General features: G+C 49.7%; 1 protein-coding gene across 1 annotated transcript in view; it reads left to right on the forward strand.

The window, feature by feature from the left end:
* Positions 1-431: 431 nt before the first annotated feature.
* The window catches only part of CYRIA (CYFIP related Rac1 interactor A), a 108,563-nt gene continuing 88,832 nt past the window's right edge, over positions 432-20,162 (forward strand). Inside the window, exon 1 of the mRNA XM_067703662.1 lies at positions 432-545. The gene's annotated coding sequence lies outside the window, so the exon portion shown is untranslated. The remainder of the gene's footprint in view (positions 546-20,162) is intronic.

Consider the following 20,162-nt stretch of genomic DNA (forward strand, 5'->3'; position numbering starts at 1 on the left):
GGAGGACAGGGCAGAAAGCTGGGATCGGGAGTCAGACTAATTAGGGAGTGGGGTGGAGTTTGGGACGGCTTGACTGGGTGCATGAGCAGTAATGTGAGGGCGGGTGTGCGTCCAGGGGTGGATCAAAGGGCCTTTCTCCCGTCTTTTTTTTTTTTTTAGAGGAAGAGTGGGTACGGAGGGATTCCGTGTGTAGAAGCAGCAGGGGCACATCCGGGCTTCCTCCTGGAGGGCAAAGCCAGCGGCCAAGGCCTAGAAAAGGGCAGGGGTTTCTGCGTGCGGAGATGGTCTGCGCAAGGGATCTGGCGCGGGTCTGCGGACCCTGCCTGGAGACGGCGGGGGTGGGGTGGGGCTCCCCGGGGGCCGGGGCGGGGCGGCCGCAGCCGGCGGGGCTGGAGGCGGGGCTGGAGGCGGGGCGGGGCGAGGCGGGGCGGGGCGGGGCTGCGGGGCCGTCTCGCAGGCTGCGGCGGCCGCGGGAGAGGCGTCCACAGCAGTGGCGGCTGGGGCAGCGGCAGACTGGCGGCCGAGCAGGGCGGCGGCGGCACGGGGTGAGCGGGGCGCGGGCCCGGCGGGGACGCGGCGGGGAGCGCGGCCGGGGGCCTGCAGGGAAGCGGGCTCGGGAGGCACCCGGCGAGCACTGCCATCCTTCCCCAGCTCCGGACGCAGCCTTCGGGGGAGGGCGGGAGGGAGAGCCGAGGACCCAGTCCCTTAGCCCTTCTCCAGAGATCGCCGTCCAGATGTCCGACTAGGCGCCCCACTGCCCCTTCTCCCGAGGACAGCCTCCTGCTTGTGTTCCAGGTCACCTCCCTCGCCCCTCAGCCACTCAACCTCCTCCCCCAACCCCCAACGCCAGGTATCTTCAGCTCCAAAGCCATTCTTCCAGGAGACCCCCGATTTTGCTTCCCCATGCCCACCACCAGAGGCCCGGCGCCCCAGCACTCTCTACAGCCCCAGAGGCAGAGATGACCCCCGTCCCTAGGGCCTGCACACCTGGACTCTAATGCTGCCACCTGCCAGGGACTCTTCCTAGCCAGCCAGCCAGCTGCTGTGCACCGCACCCAGGCCTCCTTGCCATCACTCTCCTCCATCTCAGAATCCCAGTCTGAAGAAAGGGACTTGACGGATCCTGAGCTTTGGGAACAATTTGACCCACTTCCCAAAAGGCTGATTCCGGGCCAGCCCGGCTGTTTGGTGGAGACACCTGTCTTGCCTGCCAGCCGAAAGACCGACCGGTCTCTGGCAAGACGGGCCAGCGGGTCCCTGGGTCCTCCTCCAAGCTGTCCTGACTTGCTGACGAGTGACCCCAGAGACCAGGACCAAGAGCTTTGTCATTTAAGACCTCCAGGTCTCTTTGCTGACCCCACCCCCAGTTCCCCAGAATTCCACCCCTGCTGGTGGGAGTGCAGGGTCCACCATCCTGGCCCTGGCCTCCCCTCCCATGCCCTTGTTTCCCGGCTGCCTGCTCCCGGGGGAACCCAGGGCAGAGTAGTGGAGCTGGGATTCAGGGCCTCGGTCTCCCCCCCAGCCCTCTGGCCTTCCTTCCTTTCCCTGTTAGAAACTTTTCCCCTCTTTTGCTGGTCACCATCACTCCGGTTGGGCCTGGGCCATCTGCACAGTGCTGTGTCCCCAGGGCACAGAAAGCTGGGCTGGGACCACGGAGGGCTGGGACGTGTGCTGGGCCAGCACGAGGAGGGTGGCTGCTAGCCAGGTCGGGCTGGGCGTCTGGGCCCGGGGGCCAGAGCTTTAGGGTGGGTCGTTGGCTTTCACTGAGCCCCAAAGGGGGTCCGAGGGCTTGCTTTGCTGTGAAGAGAGAGGGCAGAGCAGGGGCTGTTTTTCCTGCCTGCTTCTGTCTTGTGTTGCTATGGTGACAGTTTTGCCTCTCTTCCTTCTTCTGACTCTTCTGGGAGCTGGTTTTTATTGGTCTGTTGTTCTGTCTTTTATGGCTCTAATTTCTCCTTTCTATTTGCTCTGAAATAAACAGTCATAAACATGGGCGCTGGGCCCAGGCTGGGGGCTGGCAGAACTTCACCTCTTCCTGGCCCCAGGCTCCTGTGAGAGGAGAGTCGGGGAAAGAGGTGGGGACAGACCTGGCCACACTCCCTCCTGCCCCCAGCTCTGGGAGGGCGGCAGAGGCATCACAGTCTCAGGCACACAGTGGGTAGCCCGCTGCCTCGGTGCTAATAATAGACCCAAGTGTGATGCAGAAGCCCGCTAATGTTGATTTCCTTTCATCTTCAAGGCAGCTCTGTGAGGTAGGGGCCGTCCCCACTCTGCAGATGACAAAACTAAGCTCAAAGTGAGCTATTTCCCTCAGGTCACTCTGCTTTTAGCACATCCTCCGTGCTGAGATTTTGTTGAATGGATGGAAAAGTGATGGAGCTGGCGTGCAAAAGCCCAGCTCGCTGCCTGGCCACCCCGAGGGCTTCCAGGTCCTGCTCCCAGAGGACCAACAGAGCTCCCCCAAACCCATGTGCTGGGAGACTCATTGAAGGGTTTTCCCCCGTTTCCCCACTGGACTCCCATGGAGGCCACTGCCAGAGAGCAGCCTGTCAGGTCCCTCGCGCACCTTTGACCCCACTGTTGGGGACTCAAGTTGGGAGGAGAGTCAAGGCACTTGTGACTTCCTGTTTTTGCTCAGCACCCAGAAGCGTTCAGTTTGCTTTTACTCTCAGGGCTTAGATGCAGCCGGGTGAGCCGGGGACACTGAGAACCCAGGAGACCTTCCCAAGTCAGCCCTGGGCGAGGAGTTCAGAGCTGTCCGGCCCTGGGTCACCGGCGGTCAGCTGTCAGCGACACCCTCCAGAGAAGCTGCCCCCCTTTTCCCTTTTATTTTTCCCTTCACTACACACTCTTTTCTTTCCCATCCCTCCCCTTTCTCCCTTTACATTGCCAGTGCTCTAGGCCTGTTAGTAATGAGCTGGAAAAGCACCGTGGTAGCATGAAAAAACCAGGGAGTCAGCAGCCTCATTGTCAAATTCCAGCCCTGGGGCAGTCAGTTCACTCACATAGGCCTCAGTTTCAACCTTTCAAATGGGGTTGATAGCATCTGTCTGAATGGTTACATTTGCTTGTTTTTGTAGGATTGAATGGAGTAGTTTACAGGGATTGCTTTACAAAGTTGAAAGCCTGAAGGGCGCATAATGTTCTTCTCCTGTTGGGAGGTGTCAGTGTTAAAGAGACCCCAGACCACCGCCCAGAGATCAAGAACTGATTTAGGAATAATTAAGCTATAAAATCTCAGGAGTGGAGGCATGCTCTAGTCATCTTGTCCAGAGTTGATGCTGAATCAATCCATTTCTTTCTTTATGCACCTTCCATTAACTGAGCATCTACTCTGTACCAAATACACTTTGGGGAACTGGGGATTTAAAAAACATGAACACTATTCCTGCTTTCAAAGAATGTAGTCTGGGGGTAAAGACAGTCATGAAAAGAGATCCTTATGACACCTTCGAAGAAGTGGTGTGATCGGGAAAAAGGCAGGGAGATGTGAAGCCCAGAGATGGTGACTTGACTAGCCACCCACCCCTTTATGGTTGAATCAGGCAGCCTGTACTTTGCGGCTGAAATACAGCTCTCTTAGCACCGCCCACCTGGCAAGCCCTCGGTCAGGCCCTCGCAGCGATGGATGGGTGATGACTCCCGAGCCCCTCAGTTCTGTGAGCAGTGTCGGGGGAGAGAGGCATGTGGCAGGAGCCAGCCCTGCCTTCCTTGCTGAGTCTTTTTTTTTTTTTTTTTTTAATTTATTGGCTGCGTCGGGTCTTCGTTGCTGCTCACGGGCTTTCTCTAGTTGCAGCAAGCAGGGGCTGCTCTTCATTGCAGTGCGCGGGCTTCTCATTGAAGTGGCTTCTCTGGTTGCAGAGCACAGGCTCTAGGCGCAGGGGCTTCAGTAGTTGTGGCGTGCGGGCTCTAGAGCACAGGCTCAGTAGTTGTGGTGTGCGGGCTTAGTTGCTCCGCAGCACGTGGGATCTTCCCGGACCAGAGCTCGTACCCATGACCCCTGCATTGGCATGTGGGTTCCCATCCACTGCGCCACCAGGGAAGCCCCCTTGCTGAGTCTTCATTCATCCACTCATAGTAGCCTCTGGCTCCTATTTCATCTTGGTCAAAATCCTTTCGCAAAGGCTACATGAATTACCTGACAAGGCAACATGGTGTTTGGGAAGAAAGCGGACTTTGGGAACCAGCCATGAGCTCAAACTGTACTACTACTGTGTCCTAAGTGTGGGATCCTGAGGGAGTATCTAACCTGTCTGAGCCTCAGTTCTTGTACCTGTAAAATGGCAATAATGAGACTTGCCTTCTAGGAAGTGAATGATCTTATGTATTTATAGGGTCTGGCATGGGGCCCACTTCATACTTGCTGTTATTTAGTTATACTGATTAGGAAAGAGTTCTCAGTTACTGGGCCTCTGGGTCCTCTTAGAACCATGGTGGGGCGCTCTTTGGACTAATTCTGGCCTTCAGAGATCCATTCATTATCTGGGAAGGTTAAAGATTGCCCACGCTCAGGTTCTAAGCACTGCTGGTTAATCTTTGAGTTATCTCTCACCAGATAAAACAGTGTTCTACAACATGGCGATACTGCAAATCAGCAACACTTTGATTTCCTCAAAGGGGAACAAATTTGAAATGGCAACAAACAGGCTGAGTTTCAAAAACATGTTACTCTGAGAATACTTTAATTTGATGTAATCCCACTTGCTTGTTTTTGCTTTTGTTTTCTTTGCTTTTGGTGTCAAATCCAAAAAAATCATTGCCAAGACCTACATCAAGGAGATTACCACCTGCGTCTTCTTCTAGAAGTTTTATGGTTTTAGGTCTTGCATTCAGTCTATGTTTTGAGTTACTTTTTGTGTATGGTGTAAGATAGTGGCCCAGTTTGGTTCTTTTGCACGTGGCTGTTGTTTTCCCAACACCATTTATTGAAGAGACTGACCTTTCCCCATTGCATGTTCTGGCTCCTCTGTCAGACAATACTTTAACATGAATGCTTCACATTTTTTATTCTGGGCATGTTTAGCTTCCTGTTCTTTTTTTAAGTTACCCTATCTATGGATAGACATTTTCTCAAACCATCACTGCAACTCTGTGACATTGGTATTATCATGCCCTTTTGACAGTAAAGGAAACCGGGAAAGGTCCCTTGCACAGAGTCTGGCGGCTAGCAAGTGGCAGGGCCAGAATTTAAAACTGGGCCCGACTTGCTCTTCATGCTGGCGTACACAGCCTTGTCGTCTCCTTGGCTGGCACGTCAGTGATTTAAAATAATTGCGTTTGGAGTATGCAAGCAGATTCTAACGGCGGTGGAACCAGTCAGGGCTGTGACTCGGACCCACAGTAAATATTTAGAGACTTTATTAGGGTTTTGTTCTCAGCACAGCATGAACGAGGCTTTCGGCAGTTGACTGAGGCTTGGTTCCTAGAAGTGGTGAAGAGAAGAGGAGTTTGGCGTGTCCTAGTTCAGAAAACATGTTTGGTGATGCTCAAAGTAGCTTCCTTTGCCCAAGAATGGGTTGCTAGTTTGTCGCTGAAATAAATTCAGTTGATCTTAGAACTGAACGTATGAACGGAAAGCATGACAGGTGCACCCCAGGGATCTAGGAACAGAAGCAAGAAGGTCAGAAAATGTGGGTCAGTGGCCCTACAGATGCAGGGGTGGTTGGGATTCCGTCTGTCAGTGTAAGTCATGTCTAGGAAGATGGAGGTAGAAAAGCGATTACAGAATGGCTCACTCCTAGCCTTTCCTGGGTAATTTAGAAGCCGAATTTCCCTGGTCTGAGAACCCATTGTCCTGAAAACAGTGCCATGTTTGCCAGCAACACGCTTACCTGGTCCAGCTTAGCTCTGCAGACAGATCCGTTTCTATTGGCAGTTATCTCAGGGCCTGAGTCTGGTGTCCGCTTATTTAATGACTTCATTGAATGAAACTGGGGATATGGGGATATATGTATACGTATAGCTGATTCACTTTGTTATACAGCAGAAACTAACACACCACTGTAAAGCAATTATACTCCACTAAAGATGTTAAAAAAATAAATAAACTGGGGAAATGGGATGCCCCCAAAGAGCTGAATTGCAGTTTTATGATGGATCAAGCATAAAAATAAGATCACTCACTCATTTGCTTAGCAAATGTGTACGGGACAGGCTCCTGCCTTGTGCTGAGCTAGATGGAACGCAGTGATCGAGATGGCTTTGTCCCTGGCCTCAGATAGCTCTCACTCCAGGCAGGAAACACACACCTAAAATGGAGCTTGGAGAGTGTCGGAGAGAGCGGGGAGGAAGGGGGAAGTCATTGTTTCACCTCTTACGGCAACACCGCCCCCTCCCTCCCCATGGGTGTTGTCTGTGGTGCACCTGAATCGCACCTGACACGTTGCAGGGAGAGGAAGCCTGAAAGAGAAAAGTACAAGCCTGGACGGCGAAAAGCAGGCTCTGCTCTCAGCCCTGTCCTCGCTGCCTGCGTGGAGGAGGAGGGGCAGGCACGGTGGTCCCCCCACCGCCCCGGTTTTAGGTACCCACGGTCAACTTCGGTCTGAAAATATTAAGTGGAAAATTCCAAAAATAAACAACTCAACAGTTCTTTCTCTGTTTTTTGCGGTACGCGGGCCTCTCACTGTTGTGGCTTCTCCCGTTGCGGAGCGCAGGCTCAGCGGCCGCGGCTCACGGGCCCAGCCGCTCCGCAGCATGTGGGATCCTCCCGGACCGGGGCACGAACCCGCGTCCCCTTCATCGGCAGGCAGACTCTCAACCACTGCACCACCAGGGAAGCCCAACTCATCCGTTTTAAATTGTGCACCGTTCTGAGGAGCGTGATGAAATCGAGCACCTTCCCGCTCCGTCCCCCCTGGGATGTGAATCATCCCTTTGTCCAGCGCACCCCTCCTGTGAGTCACTTAGTACCCATCTTGGTTATCAGATAGACTGTGGCCGTATCACGTTGCTTGGGTTCAAGGAACCGTTGTTTTACTTAATAATGGGCAAGAGTAGTGATGCTGGCAATTCGGATGCGCCGAAGAGAAGCAGTAAAGTGCTTCCTTTCAGTGAAAAGGTGAGAATTCTCAACATAATAAAGAAAGAAAAAAATCTTTGCTGAGGTTGGTAAGATCTAGAGTAAGAAATTCATACTGGTTTTGCTATCACACCTCATACGGCAAAAGTCACGGCTACATAAGGAGTGTTTAGTGAAGATGGAAAAGACATTAAATTTATATAATAAGATACTTTGAGAGAGAGGCCACATTTACATAACTTTTATTACAGCATATTGTTATAATGGGTCTATTTTTTATTAGTTACTGGTGTTATCTCTGTGCCTAGTAAACTTCATCATAGGCATGTTTGTATGGGAAAAACCATAGTATATGTAAGGTTCAGCACTATCTGTAGTTTCCACTGGCGGTCTTGGAACATATTCCCTGAGGATAAGAGGAGACCACTGTACTTCACTTTCACTGTAGGTAATATGGGAAGGTTGGATTTGGTAACTTAGAAGGGTGCTTCCAACACCTAGCCGATGATTCTAATAAACCCTTGGGCTTCTGTCCCAAAGTGACAGGTGAAGAAGCAAAACCTGGCAGCCTTAGTCAGCAAGGTTTCAGAGTCAGCAAGGTTATGGGGAGAGCCGAGGGTGTTTTCAAAAAACAGAGAAACCTTGCGCCCCCTGGTAGAAAGGGAGCCAAGTCTGATTGAGCATCCGAATAAATAGTTGAAAGTCAAGGCTATTGACAAAAGGGAGAGCCAGGAGGGATGCAGGAGCTCAGCAGCGATGGGAAGGACCGTCACCAGCTCACTCCCACGTTCCAGGACTCCACCGCCTGGGATGTGGAGGGTTGACCTCAGAGATGCTTTGGTCACTGCAGAATGCCCTTCTGTTTTAAGTTAATGTCTGTTTTAAAAAATCATTTGGTTTGATGATTTCCGGGTTTTAGAATAAATTAAAATGCATAATCGTTTTAGGACCGTGAGGAACAGTGCCAGACACACAACTATCTCAACACACCGTCAAGCTGTGTCATTCCCAGTGGCATCCAAACTCAGGCTCTTCCAGTAGCAACGGTGAGGCCGGATGCCTGGCACCTGGAGTAGAGAGACAGAGAAAACCCACTCGAGGCAGCCTGGGCTTTCGCAAGTTATGCCATCTCTGAGTCTTGTGTTTCCTTGTGTAAAATGTGGGTGGCAGCAAAACCTTCTGAATAATGAGCATTTAATATCCACTTTTAGCAATCCCCTAAAGAGCTTTAAAAAACAGATATCCCCATTCTGTGGATGGGGAAACTGAGGTCCACAGGTGTTAAGAAACTTGCATAATGTCACATCATGAGGAAGGTTGCACAGCTGGCACCTGAAACCATGTCTGTGTGCTTTCAAAGCGTGGTCTCTCCTTACCACCCACCCTAGGAAGGAGAGGATGCCAACGCTTTGAGATCCAGAGAGGTGACATGTGCACCTAGAAGTTCCGTGAGACCATCCCAGGGCTGCAGGGTGAGTGCATCTGAAGCCCACAGACCTGGCTGGAACCCTGGCTTTTCCCTTGGGCAGATGTCTTAGGCTTACTGAGTTTTCTAATTTTGGAACTGAAGTTAATAATATTTGTGACCCAGGAATATTGCAAAGAATACAGGCATACCTCATTTTACTGCACTTCACAGATACTGCGTTTTTTTTACAAATTGAAAGTTTGTGGCAAGCCTCAGTCAATCAAGTCTGAGCCATTTTTCCAACAGAATTTGCTCACTTCATGTCTCCGTGTCACATGTTGGTAATTCTGGCAATATTTCAAGCTCTTTCATTTTTATTAGATTTGTTTTGGTCATCTGTGATCAATGATCTTTGATGTGACTGCTAGAACTTGCTGAAGGCTCAGATGATGGTTAGCATTTTTTAGCAATAAAATTTAAATTTTAAAAATTAAGGTGTGTACATTTTTAGACACAGTGCTCTTGCACACTTAATAGTCTACAGTTTAGTGTAAACATAACTTTTATATGCACTGGGAAACCAATTCATGTGACTCGCTTTATTGCGGTGATCTGAAAACGAACCCACGTGATCTCCGAGGTGTGCCTGTAAATGAATTAAACATTGTCAGTCTCCCTTTTTGCCTGATCTTTTAAGAAAACGTGTTTGAAAAGTTCTCGATCTACTTCCTTGAGGCTCCTTTTTATTTGTTGTTTTAAGTTGGAAACAACAGGGAACTTCTTTCTCTGACAGACGCATTCCGGAATTGCCCCGACAAAGCCCCCCAAATCCACTCTTCTGGACCTATACTTCTAGCTCGTAAGCCTTCATTTTAAACTTGAAATGAACCTGGCCGTGTTGCTTACTGGAGTGTAATAAGGATAAGAATTCCAGTCGGCATCCAGCATTGCACCTACTGTATGATCCGTCTCCCATCCTGTCTTTCCTATATTTTGTAAATGCACGTGTATGTTTTTTTTTCCCTTGAACTGTTGAGGTTTGAAATCTGCGCCCTTGAGTACTTTCAGAAGTAATCAATGGAGCCGTAAGCTATTTTCTGACATTCCCTTATTTGCAGTTCCAAAGTCCAAAATGCTCTGAAAATGCAGTTGTTGTTTTTTTTTCATATCTCATCGGGAGGCAAAAGCTGGCCTGATGGTACCTGAGACTATTTTTAGTTTGTATTTATCCCACTCAGGATGAACAAGTTTTTCATCAGAAGGATGAGTGCTCCAGACTGGGGGTACATATAACATGCTATTATCTGTACTCTATTACCTTTCTAAAATCTGAAAAATTCTGAATTTGGAAACACATCTGAGCAAGGAGTTTCAAAGAAGCATTTGTGAATCTCCCTTTCTAAAAGCCCAAAGGAACTCACAGCACCCCTGGGATTGGGGCGTTGGGGAGGCACCAGAGGGACCCTCCAATGTCTACCTGATACCAAATGCTGTGGTGACATGATTCATCGTGTACTCATCAGAACCCTTCATGGCCAGTTTTCTATTTCCTCAATTTAAATAATAGGAAATAAATGAGCAGGCTTGGCACAAAAACAAAACAAAAACAACAATAACAAAACCTTTTAAAAGCGTGGGTTCCAAAGTTTCATTGGGACAAAGTAGTTTTTAAAAAATTCCATAGAACTAAAATAAGCTGGGAATTTTTGATCTAGCGTGGCTTATAATCGAGTTTCACAACTGGCCTTTGGGGGGAAGATAGAAGGGAATTTTTAAATCCTACTCATCATTTTAGCCTTGGGAGGAGGAAGCAGGGCTTGGAGAGCGAGCAGGAGGAAGTAAAAAGGCCCGAGTAGGAGTGAGAAGGTCTTGGTTCTTATCTTGGGTCTGTTCTTGACTTGTTGAGTGATTTGGGCATGTTGCCTCCCTTCTCTGGGCTCTAGGAACTCCGTTTTGAAGTCATTTAATTCTTTCTGTCTCTCTCTGTCTCTCAGAGTCTAGGAGTAGAGGCTGGGGCCCCCAAAGCGAGTGAAAAGCACTGACCTGCCCCCCTGGCTGCATTCTCGCAGCTTCCATCCATCTGGCCTCCAGCCAGACTGGAGGGAGGTGAACAGCTTCCTCGTGCTCTTCGTTGGTCTCCCCCAGGTCTTTCCTTTCTCCTGCTCTCACAGCACGACCCTCTGACACTGTAGGCTGGTTTGTGTGGGATTCACTTTGTCCCCAGCACCTCCCCTGATGCCCAGGGAGGGCTCGCGGGATGTTTAACCGAGCACTGCAGGTGAAACTGCCCCGCTGGTGATGGCCAGCGCCGAGGGTTGCACTGGGGCTATGGTCAAGGCCATGCTAGGCACTGCTGAGGGGGTGTTGGGAAGGAGAGTGGCAGTTCCCAGTTGCAGAGCACAGGACCAGTGCAAGTTCTGCCCATGGAGATGGAATAGGTCCCCGCAATGGCCTGTGTGGGCGAGGGGTTGGCATGTAGCGCATTGAGGTAAAGGGCGTTGGGGACCCATCTACCTCCCTCTCATTTTCTCCCTCCCTCCCTCCCTTCCTTCCTTCCTTCCTTCGTTCCTTCCTCCTGCCCTCCCCCACCCCCTTTCTTTCTTTCTCTTTGGAATTTACTCTTAACCTATCATAATTCTGACTTTTGCCGGGTTGAAAGTTTCTGGAGAATCTAACGAGGTTTAAAAAGTTGGTGATTCTGTCTGTCTCAGAGCCCCTGCCCTGCCCACCCAGGAGATGCTCACTTAGCAGTAACCCGTGATAGGAACCGGGCCCCTGACCTTGGATGGGGGTTTGCACGATGGAGAAATGACCTTGACTTTTAGGGTCCTGAAACCCTTCAGTTCGCACAGACTGTGGGATCCACCGGGCAGCTGTAAATCTGGTTGACGCCAGGGCACACTGAGAGGAGGGCACCTCTGGGGGTGGCTCGTCCTTATAAGTTAGCGAGGCCTGGACTCCTGTGGGTGCGCGTGTGAGTGTGAGCGTATGCCTGCTATGGGGGTGCGTGAGCGTGCACGATGTGTGGTGTGTGCGCGGCATAGGTTGTGTATGTGTGAGCAGGTGTGAGTGCGTGGATTCCCGGGTCCTTACAGATCCTGGGAGGCGCTACCAAGGCCCGGGCCTGGCGTTGTCCGGTCGCGGCTCCGTGCAGCCCGACCCGCGGCCTCTGTGTGGCTCCAAATGGAACTGACCACCTAGCGGCTCCCTAGGGCCTGAAGGACCTTTAATCTTTCAGAGACCAGTGACCACCGACAAAGGCAATTCGGAGGTTAACTGGCAGGAAACAACTAAATTATGTTTTCTTAGGGAGAAATATCTAATCCTTCTGCTTTGGAAACCCAGAACCCTGTCAAAGCTGATTTTATACATATTTGAAAAGACACAAGTCATTTGAGCATGAGACTTTAAAAGTAAAGATAAACAAGAGAAAAGCCTAATATGGGTTTTAAAAAATAAAGGACTAGGGATACGGTCAGTTTCATTTGACAGCCGGGTGGAGGAAGGTAGGAAAGGATTATGAAAGCGAAAAGGAATGGAAGGAGAAAGAGAAACACAGAAGAGAAACCGTTTGAGCTGCCTTCGCCCTGTGACAGGCGCCAGGCCTGTCTCCTCGTCCGGACTCTTCCAGGCCAAACCCAGGCCGGGCTTAGCAGAGTCGGGAGGCTGGAGGGGAGGGAAGTGGATGGATAGAAGAAGGGGGCTGAGGATCCTTGCACAGTTTGCTTACTAAGCTCTCGAGATCAAGAAGACCTCTCGGGGTGGTGGACAGCACCCTGTCCAGGGAGTCCCCTGGGAGCTGAGGTCTCTCACTGACCCACCTAACCTTCTGTAATCCTGTCCCTCTCTGCGCCTCAGTTTCTTGGCCTGCAGTTGCTGTGGCCGAGAACTCTCTTGTCCGTGTGTGCAAATCGGGGGCTTCCTCCCACGTAACTGGGGGCGAGCGTGCAAGTTCCTGCTGGTGGGGGTGAAATGCTCTATGCATCTCCCCTATTGTTTCCTCCTTTTAAACCACCTGTGTGTGAAGTCCCCTTGCACGCTGTCCACTCAGTAATCTGCTAGTAAGGCTGTGGGTTGTACAGATATATCTGTTCCACCTCAAATTCAGGAAATGATTTGAGTAGCTCCTATCAGCTAAAATAGCAACAGTGTGCTCGCGATTTCGTAGTATGTGCGCTTGAGTTGTTTTTTTCTACATAGTTATTTCCAGGTTACCCAATACCGACACGGCCCCTGATTTTTCAAAGTGTACCACATTTTCAGTTGTGTTCATGACACTGAATTGTGATCTGCAGCATGCTTTTAATACCTGTCAGTTCTCTTTTGCTAGTCTGTTTGTACACATCCCTCACCCTACAGACAACCTTGCAAGGTAGATATATTTCTCTCTCTTTTGCAGATAAAGACTGAAGCTAAGACAGTTTTAAAAACTTGCTTTAAGGACATAGGATTGCAAATGGGGCACCAGGATTTTGAGTCAAGTCTGTCTGGCTCTCAAAGCCCTACAGTTTCCCACACCACATAGTTCCCACTGCTTCCAGCCCACAGTTTTATTTTTTTTAGGAAAATCAAATCTTTTTTTTTTTCCTGCCATGGTTCTACTTAAGCCTCAGAAAATGCAATCATAGCTGGAGTTCTTCGCCTCCTTGCAGAGTGGAGTCCCATGGTTCTCCCTCCCATAATGTAAACTTCATGCAAATAATATATTCCACATAACACACTTTTGCCATGCACTCCTCAAGTGCCACACACTGTTCTAGAAACTTTCATGTTTCATTGAATGGGAGATGTTGTGGACTTTATTTTATAGAGGTCAAAACTAAGTCTCAGGGCTTCCCTGGTGGCGCAGTGGTTGAGAGTCCGCCTGCCGATGCAGGGGACACGGGTTCGTGCCCCGGTCCAGGAAGATCCCACATGCCGCGGAGCGGCTGGGCCCGTGAGCCATGGCCGCTGAGCCTGCGCGTCCGGAGCCTGTGCTCCGCAACGGGAGAGGCCACAGCAGTGAGAAGCCCGCGTACCGAAAAAAAAAAAAAAAAACAAGTCTCAGAGAGATGTAATTTTTTACCTGAAGACAGCACATGGAAGGTTGTGGCTTGCTTTGTGAATTAACAATTCAGAATATGGTTCTTCCGGGGGCTTGGGATTTCACCTCTGGCTGAGGACCGAAGCACCCCTTGTTGAATCATGAAATGGAGTCCAACTGACCCACCCAGCTCTCAGCCTCATTGTCTCTGCTGCGGTCAGAGCCCGATCTGGTGGTTGTGGAGAAAGGCGTGGTTCCTCTTGTATTTTCCCATCTTGCATCAGCCTGTACCATCCTTGGCTTATTTGAGCTGGCCCCAGCTCCTGTTCTAGTTCCACGGCTCATCACAGACTTACCAATGTTATGCATTAGCTTCATATTACAGAAGAGACCGCGGTAATGCGATTTACCCAGGATCACACACGAGCTATGCATGCTCTTTCCAAGATGCTCTTTCCTTACCAAGACAGATTCTCTGAGATTTACTTCTGGTGTTACATTCTCCTGGAAACCTCCCCCAACTCCCCATCAGATTCATCCATCCGTCCATTCTTTCGTCCATCCATCCATCATCCAGCCACTTATTCAACAAATATTTATGGAGCACCCACAATGAGTCACTTCTCTGGGTCAGTATCTGGAGAGTCAGCAGTGAACCAAACAGACAAACTCCCTGCCCCCGTGGAGGTTATAATCTATCAGGGAAAGATGGACCATAGACTTATAAGCAAGTAAAATGGAGATGATGTTAGACATCACATGTTGATGAAGGAAGATGAGGCAGAGATGGGTGTACAGAGTGAGGGGTGTGGGGACAGGGTCTGGGGGGAAAGAGTTGCTCCTTTAGGTTGGGTGGTCAGGGAAGTCCTCAGAGAGGATGACAGTGGGGGAAAGGCCTGCAGGGAGTGAGAGGGTGAACCACACAGCTCGCTGGGGGAAACGTGTTCCAGGCGGAGAGTCGGCAAGTGCAAAACCTCAAAACCTGGCCCGGGGAGAGCAGCACGGAGGCCAGGGCTGTGGTTGAGTGGACAGGTGGCAGGTGGGGAGGTCGGGGACACAGCCAAGGGCTGGCCAGGGACTTCAGTGCTCTCCTGCTGCCCCTTCTGACTGAGAACCTTTGCTGTATGTCTGCAGCCTCCTTTTCCACTGGTCTGTCCTCACACTGGCCTGTGCACCCTGGAGGGAAGGCCTCACATACCCTTAGTTTTCACATCCCCAGCACCTCGCGCCAGGCCTGGAGTAGCAGGAGAGTGCAGCATTTATGATAACTCTGCTCCTTATTTTTTTCTTTTTATTTAAGTTTAAAACTTCTTTTATTGAAGTATAGTTGATTTGCAATGTTATGTTATTTTCTGCTCTACAGCAAAGTGATTCAATTATACATATATACATTCTTTTTTTAATATATTCTTTTCCATTTTCTTTTTTTTTTTTTAAGCCAAGAATGTTAATGAGGGGCTTCCCTGGTGGCGCAGTGGTTGAGAGTCCGCCTGCCGATGCAGGGGACGCGGGTTCGTGCCCCGGCTGGGGAGGATCCCACATGCCGCGGAGTGGCTGGGCCCGTGAGCCGTGGCTGCTGGGCCTGCATGTCCGGAGCCTGTGCTCCGCAACGGGAGAGGCCGCGGCAGTGAGAGGCCCGCGTACCGCAAAAAAAAAAAAAAAAAAAGAATGTTAATGAAAGTTTATTTGTGATTCTTTTGATAACATGGGGAGTTTGAAGGCATGCCACTTCTAAACTCCAATTAGCAAGTTCCTTTTTGGACAACCTTCAAAGGGTTGCTAGGGAAAGAATGACGGGCCAGGAAAAAGCTGGAAGTGGAAGCTGTGGCGAGGAGGGTGTTACGTGGAGGAAGAGGGCTTCACCAGAAAGCCTGGGATTAGGGGGGCTGCCAGGACCCCTGCTGGGGACCAGTGTTTACAAAGAGTGGCCAAGGCTGGAGCAAGGAGCTCTCGGGAAACCCTCAGAGTGTGTCGGGAGTCCAGCCAGGACTTTCCACTCACCACTTTGCTGACTCAGAGGGACCTGGAAGGCCTTGTCTCTAGAGACCTTTCAGGAAAGAAAAGAGCATTCTCCCTGCTGGGGAGTTTCCCTCACAGAGCTGAATACTGGTCTCAGAGGACTGGGCTTCTTCTGAGGCAGGGAAAGAACCTAGGAAATGCAGATCAGCTAAAACGGGGGTGAGAAGAGGGCTGAGCAGACACACTTGACCTCCGTGTGACTCGTCAAGGTCAGGGACCTCCTCTGGCTGTCAGCTCCCACCTTCACATCTGCTCCCAGTCCCAATCCTGCATCCTCAGGACAAATGGAGGCTCACACCTTCTGTGCCAACTCAGAGCAGTTGGTCCAAGTAGCTCAGTAGGGTCGGAGCCCTGGGGGAAGGGGTAGCGATTAGTGGATACTGAGGCTGGAAAACATTCTGAAGTCCTTGGGAAGCCATTAGGGCATTTCAACGAGGCAGTGATGAAACTGGGTTCCCAGCCAGAGGTATGTGTGTGTCAGAGTGTGTCTGACATAGTTATAAAATGATGGAGTGTCCGTCATGGAGAGATGGGGAGGGAAGCGATTCCTTTTCCACTGGTGTGTCAGGTGATGGGTTGGTTTAAAAATTAAAAAAAAGAAAAAGCAAAGATTTGTCTTGCCATTATTGAACAACTCTCTTGACGATGGGCTGTGCACAGGTACCGAGCTGGATGCTTGTATAGACACAGCAGATCAACACAGCCCTTATGAAAAACCATACTTCAGAGCACATGGGATAAGATCCCTTGAATGACCTGGCTGCAAATGCATGTTGCAAAGATTTAAAGGTGGGGAAATAAAAAGTCACAGTACCTGATTTTTAAAGGATGGCGAGTTACTTCTGTACCTGCCAATGATCTGTGTAAAGCAAGTGACAGTCTCTCTGGACCTTCGTCTCCTCACCCACCAATGGACTTGATCTTCAACCCTCCCAGGGATATTAGAACACAGCAAGCTTTGCCAACACGTAAAAAGCTCTGTACGAATTGCAAGGTGTTGCTTACATGGCCGTGAGGGTTTCTGTTAGCAATGTGGTACCTACCGGTGAGAGGTCTGGATGAAGTCTAACATTCATTCACAACTTAATTTTTCTAAACTTTGCTTCTCCTGGTATGTCTCTGACTGCCTGTTTGGGCTTTCTTCCAGCTTTCAGAATTGTTTTTCCTGATTTTTTTATTAGTGTCTGGTTTCTGCAGTTCAGTGCAATGCTTTAAAAATGTATACGTGTACGTGTTTACCTAAACACTATGGGGCCGATGGTTTTCTTTGGCTGATATTACACTAATGGAAGAAAAAGGCCAGGATAGTTGCTCAGGATATGAAAGGCCTTGGGTGCTGTATGAAAACAGCATCTGTGGGTAAGATAGGAGGAGGGTGTCAGAAGTTGGCCTTGCATGGGTCAGGGTAGGAAACCGGCAGTGTGAATTACCATGAAAAAGCATGCAGGGTGCCAGCTCTGTCAGACCCCCCCCACCCCACAAAAAATAGCTGTTGAAAATTGAGCTGTCTCGTGAAAAGATCAGCTGCTGCAGAATGTAGAATGCTTTCCTTATATGTCAACAAGCCGGGACAGAGCTTTGAGCCAGCCTGAAATGTGTCTAAATAAATGATTAAGGTGACTCACTCATTCGCATTGAAAGGAGCTTTTTTAAAAAGTGAAAGTAAGAGGGAAAGAAGGGAATAAAGCAGAGGCAAAGAACAATAGGATTTGAATTTAAAACAATAGGAACGAGAAAATGGAATTAGTCACTTATGTCAGATCCTGTGAGCCTCTGTCCTGAATGAATACCTCCCCATAAAGGTTTTAAGGTCAGGGTCTCTTTATGTTTGAATTTCCTGGTGAAATAACACACCATTCCCTGGGCAGGTTCCAGGCCTGTGATGGGCATTCTGGGGATATTTGTCACGTAGCTGCTGCAGAGCTACACTGTCCAGCTCAGGAAGCCTTCCTACAGCCAGGGAACAGCCTCTCAGCCACTGGCAGAAGGTCTGAGGCTAGGATCCCTGTCAGTTCAACGGAGATGGAAGCCCTGCCCTTCAGTTCTGCATTTATTTTATTAAGTGTCTCAAGTACTTTTGCTACATCATCCCTGATACCAGGAACTGACCCAGAGACCGATGAAATCTTTATGATTGGCTAGTGTTTGAATTGATCTGTAGTTTGCAAAAAAAAAAAAAGAGAGATTTTTTACACTAAAGATGAGCCAGTCCTGTTTTTAATTATAATCAGGTATGGTAAAGTATATAGTTTTGTTTCCATGGCTTTCATCTCTTTGCTGTTTGATTCTGGACCATCACTTAACCGCCCTTAGGTCTTCGGGACCTTAGTCATGGAATGGATGTGATTCCTCCTTTGCTGACCTCAACATAATATCTGTGAATATGAAATGACTTAATATGGCATCAGGTGGTGTATTAGTCAGTTTTGCCGCAGTAAGAAATAACCCCCAAATTTCAGTGGTTGGTAGCAATAAGTCTCTCACTTATGTCACATGTCAGGGGCTACTGGTTGGCTTCATGGTACTGCCCCACATTTCTTTTTTTTTTTTTTTTTTTTGCGGTACGCGGGCCTCTAGCTGTTGTGGCCTCTCTGGTTGCGGAGCACAGGCTCTGGATGTGCAGACTCAGCAGCCATGGCTCACGGGCCCAGCCACTCCACAGCATGTGGGATCTTCCCGGACCGGGGCATGAACCCGTGTCCCCTGCATCTTCAGGCAGACTCTCAACCACTGCGCCACCAGGGAAGCCCCCCACATTTCTTATTCTGAGACCTGGGCTGAAGGGGCAGCTGCTTCTTGGAAAGTGTCCTCCTCATGACAGGGAAGAGAGTGACCGAGGTGGCAGAAACTTGAGCTGCTTCTTGAAACTTCTGCTTTATTCTACTCACACTCCATTTGCTAAACAGGGCCAATGGCCAAGTCCTATATCAATTGTGACCGCCTGCCACGGGAGGGGAGGAGGTACATACAAGTCACATGGCAGCCAGAAATATATTCTTGTTACAACCCATATACTGTAAACATGTTAAACAGGATGTGAATGTTCTTAGTAAAATAATATTTGATGGCCTAGTAGGAACTGAGCTCATATCTGATGTTGATATTTAAGTCAACTAGACTACACTGCACCAGCCAACATTCAATTACATTCGAACGTAGCTTCTCCAGGATGGAAGAAATTTGGGGTCATTTGCCTACGCTAGGGGTAAAACCTAGCAGTGTACCTGGCAAATAGTAGGTTTTGGATCCATGCTGGCTGTTCTGAGTAACTCCATGAGGTCACAGCTGCTCCAGTGCTCTGGGAGCCCAAGAGTCAAATAGAATTAAGGTTTCCAGTCTGTTTAAGATGGGAACATTTGACAAAACATGTATTTTAACTGTATGCTAGATAAACAGGTTTATCAATTTAGTTCTTAAATTCAAATATAATTACATTTCTGAAGCCTTTTTGCCCCTCACACTGGAACTCATATCATGACATCAAAGAACTCTCAGGGTACAAACGTAACTCAGGGTCCCCAGTATTGTTGATGATCACTGTACTTGTGAGGGACAGTAATAACCGCACTTTTGACTGTTGTGTCTCTCTTTGGAGCTTTCCAAAACATTTATTTTGTTGTTGTTATTGTACCTTCCTGTCTTGCTGGGAGCAATGGTAGTCTCTTAAATTTAAAGAAACAAAAACCAAGGCACGAAGATGTGAGGGCAGGGCCAGAGGCCAAGCAGGAGGCGTGGACCACCACTCCTCCCCTCCACAGCTGTGTGACCTTGAGCTTGTTACTCAGCCTCTCTGTGCCTCGTTCACATCTGCAAAATACGGATGGTAATAACTCCATCTTCCTCCTGGAGGTGCTGTGACAATTTAATGGGGTGATGCCTGTGGAGTGTTCGGAGCCACGCTTGGCACACAGTGGGGGCTCAGGATCCGTCTTCGTTGTTAGCTCTGGGCACAGGAGGGAGAGCGGCAAGCAAAGAGCAGCCGTCTGCTCCTCGGGCACCGTCCTCTGTGTCGCTGGTCTTTGAGAAGGGAGAGCACAGGTAGCGGGGAGGCCTTGGATTGAGGCCGGGGTGTGGGACTCCAGGGATGGTGAGAAGGAAGGGACATGGCTGCGCTCCTGTCCTGACGTGGTGCAGAGAGTGGAAAAGTCTTCAGGGCCCTCGCCCCTGCTGTACCTGAGCCTGGGTGGTCAGGGGCCCACTGGGCTTCCTGGTGGGCAGGACTTCTCGTCAGTTCCAGTCAGGGGCCTCAACCTGCGGTGCTGACTCAGGCAGGAACTTCCCAAAGCAATGCTCACTGGAGACACAAGGGACATTCATAGGGACGTTTGTCCGGGGCCCCTGATCGTATCTTGCTGACGCCGTGCCGGGCCAGCCTGTCGAAGGCATGGGGTCTCTATGCATGAAATGCAGCTCAGGAAACACACTGCAAGCCAATCGCAGGCAAGAGGGGACCCACCGGACCCCAGGGGGCGGTTAAAACACAGGTGAGCGCCCACACAGCAGGCAGCGCTTCTCACGTGTATAACATCCTCTGGGGGTCCTGGCAAACCATCATCGTCTATTTTCCCCTCAGACCTCGAGAAGGCACCTTCTGAGAGGCCAGTGTAAACTGCATTTTTAACTTGCAAATAATGAAACGTCGTTTTGCTTTTTATTCTGTAATTGAAAGTTACCTTTTCTCTAATGCCTTTAATGTA

This window comes from Pseudorca crassidens, chromosome 14 (genome assembly GCF_039906515.1).
Source record: "Pseudorca crassidens isolate mPseCra1 chromosome 14, mPseCra1.hap1, whole genome shotgun sequence".
In the NCBI taxonomy this organism is placed as follows: domain Eukaryota; kingdom Metazoa; phylum Chordata; class Mammalia; order Artiodactyla; family Delphinidae; genus Pseudorca; species Pseudorca crassidens.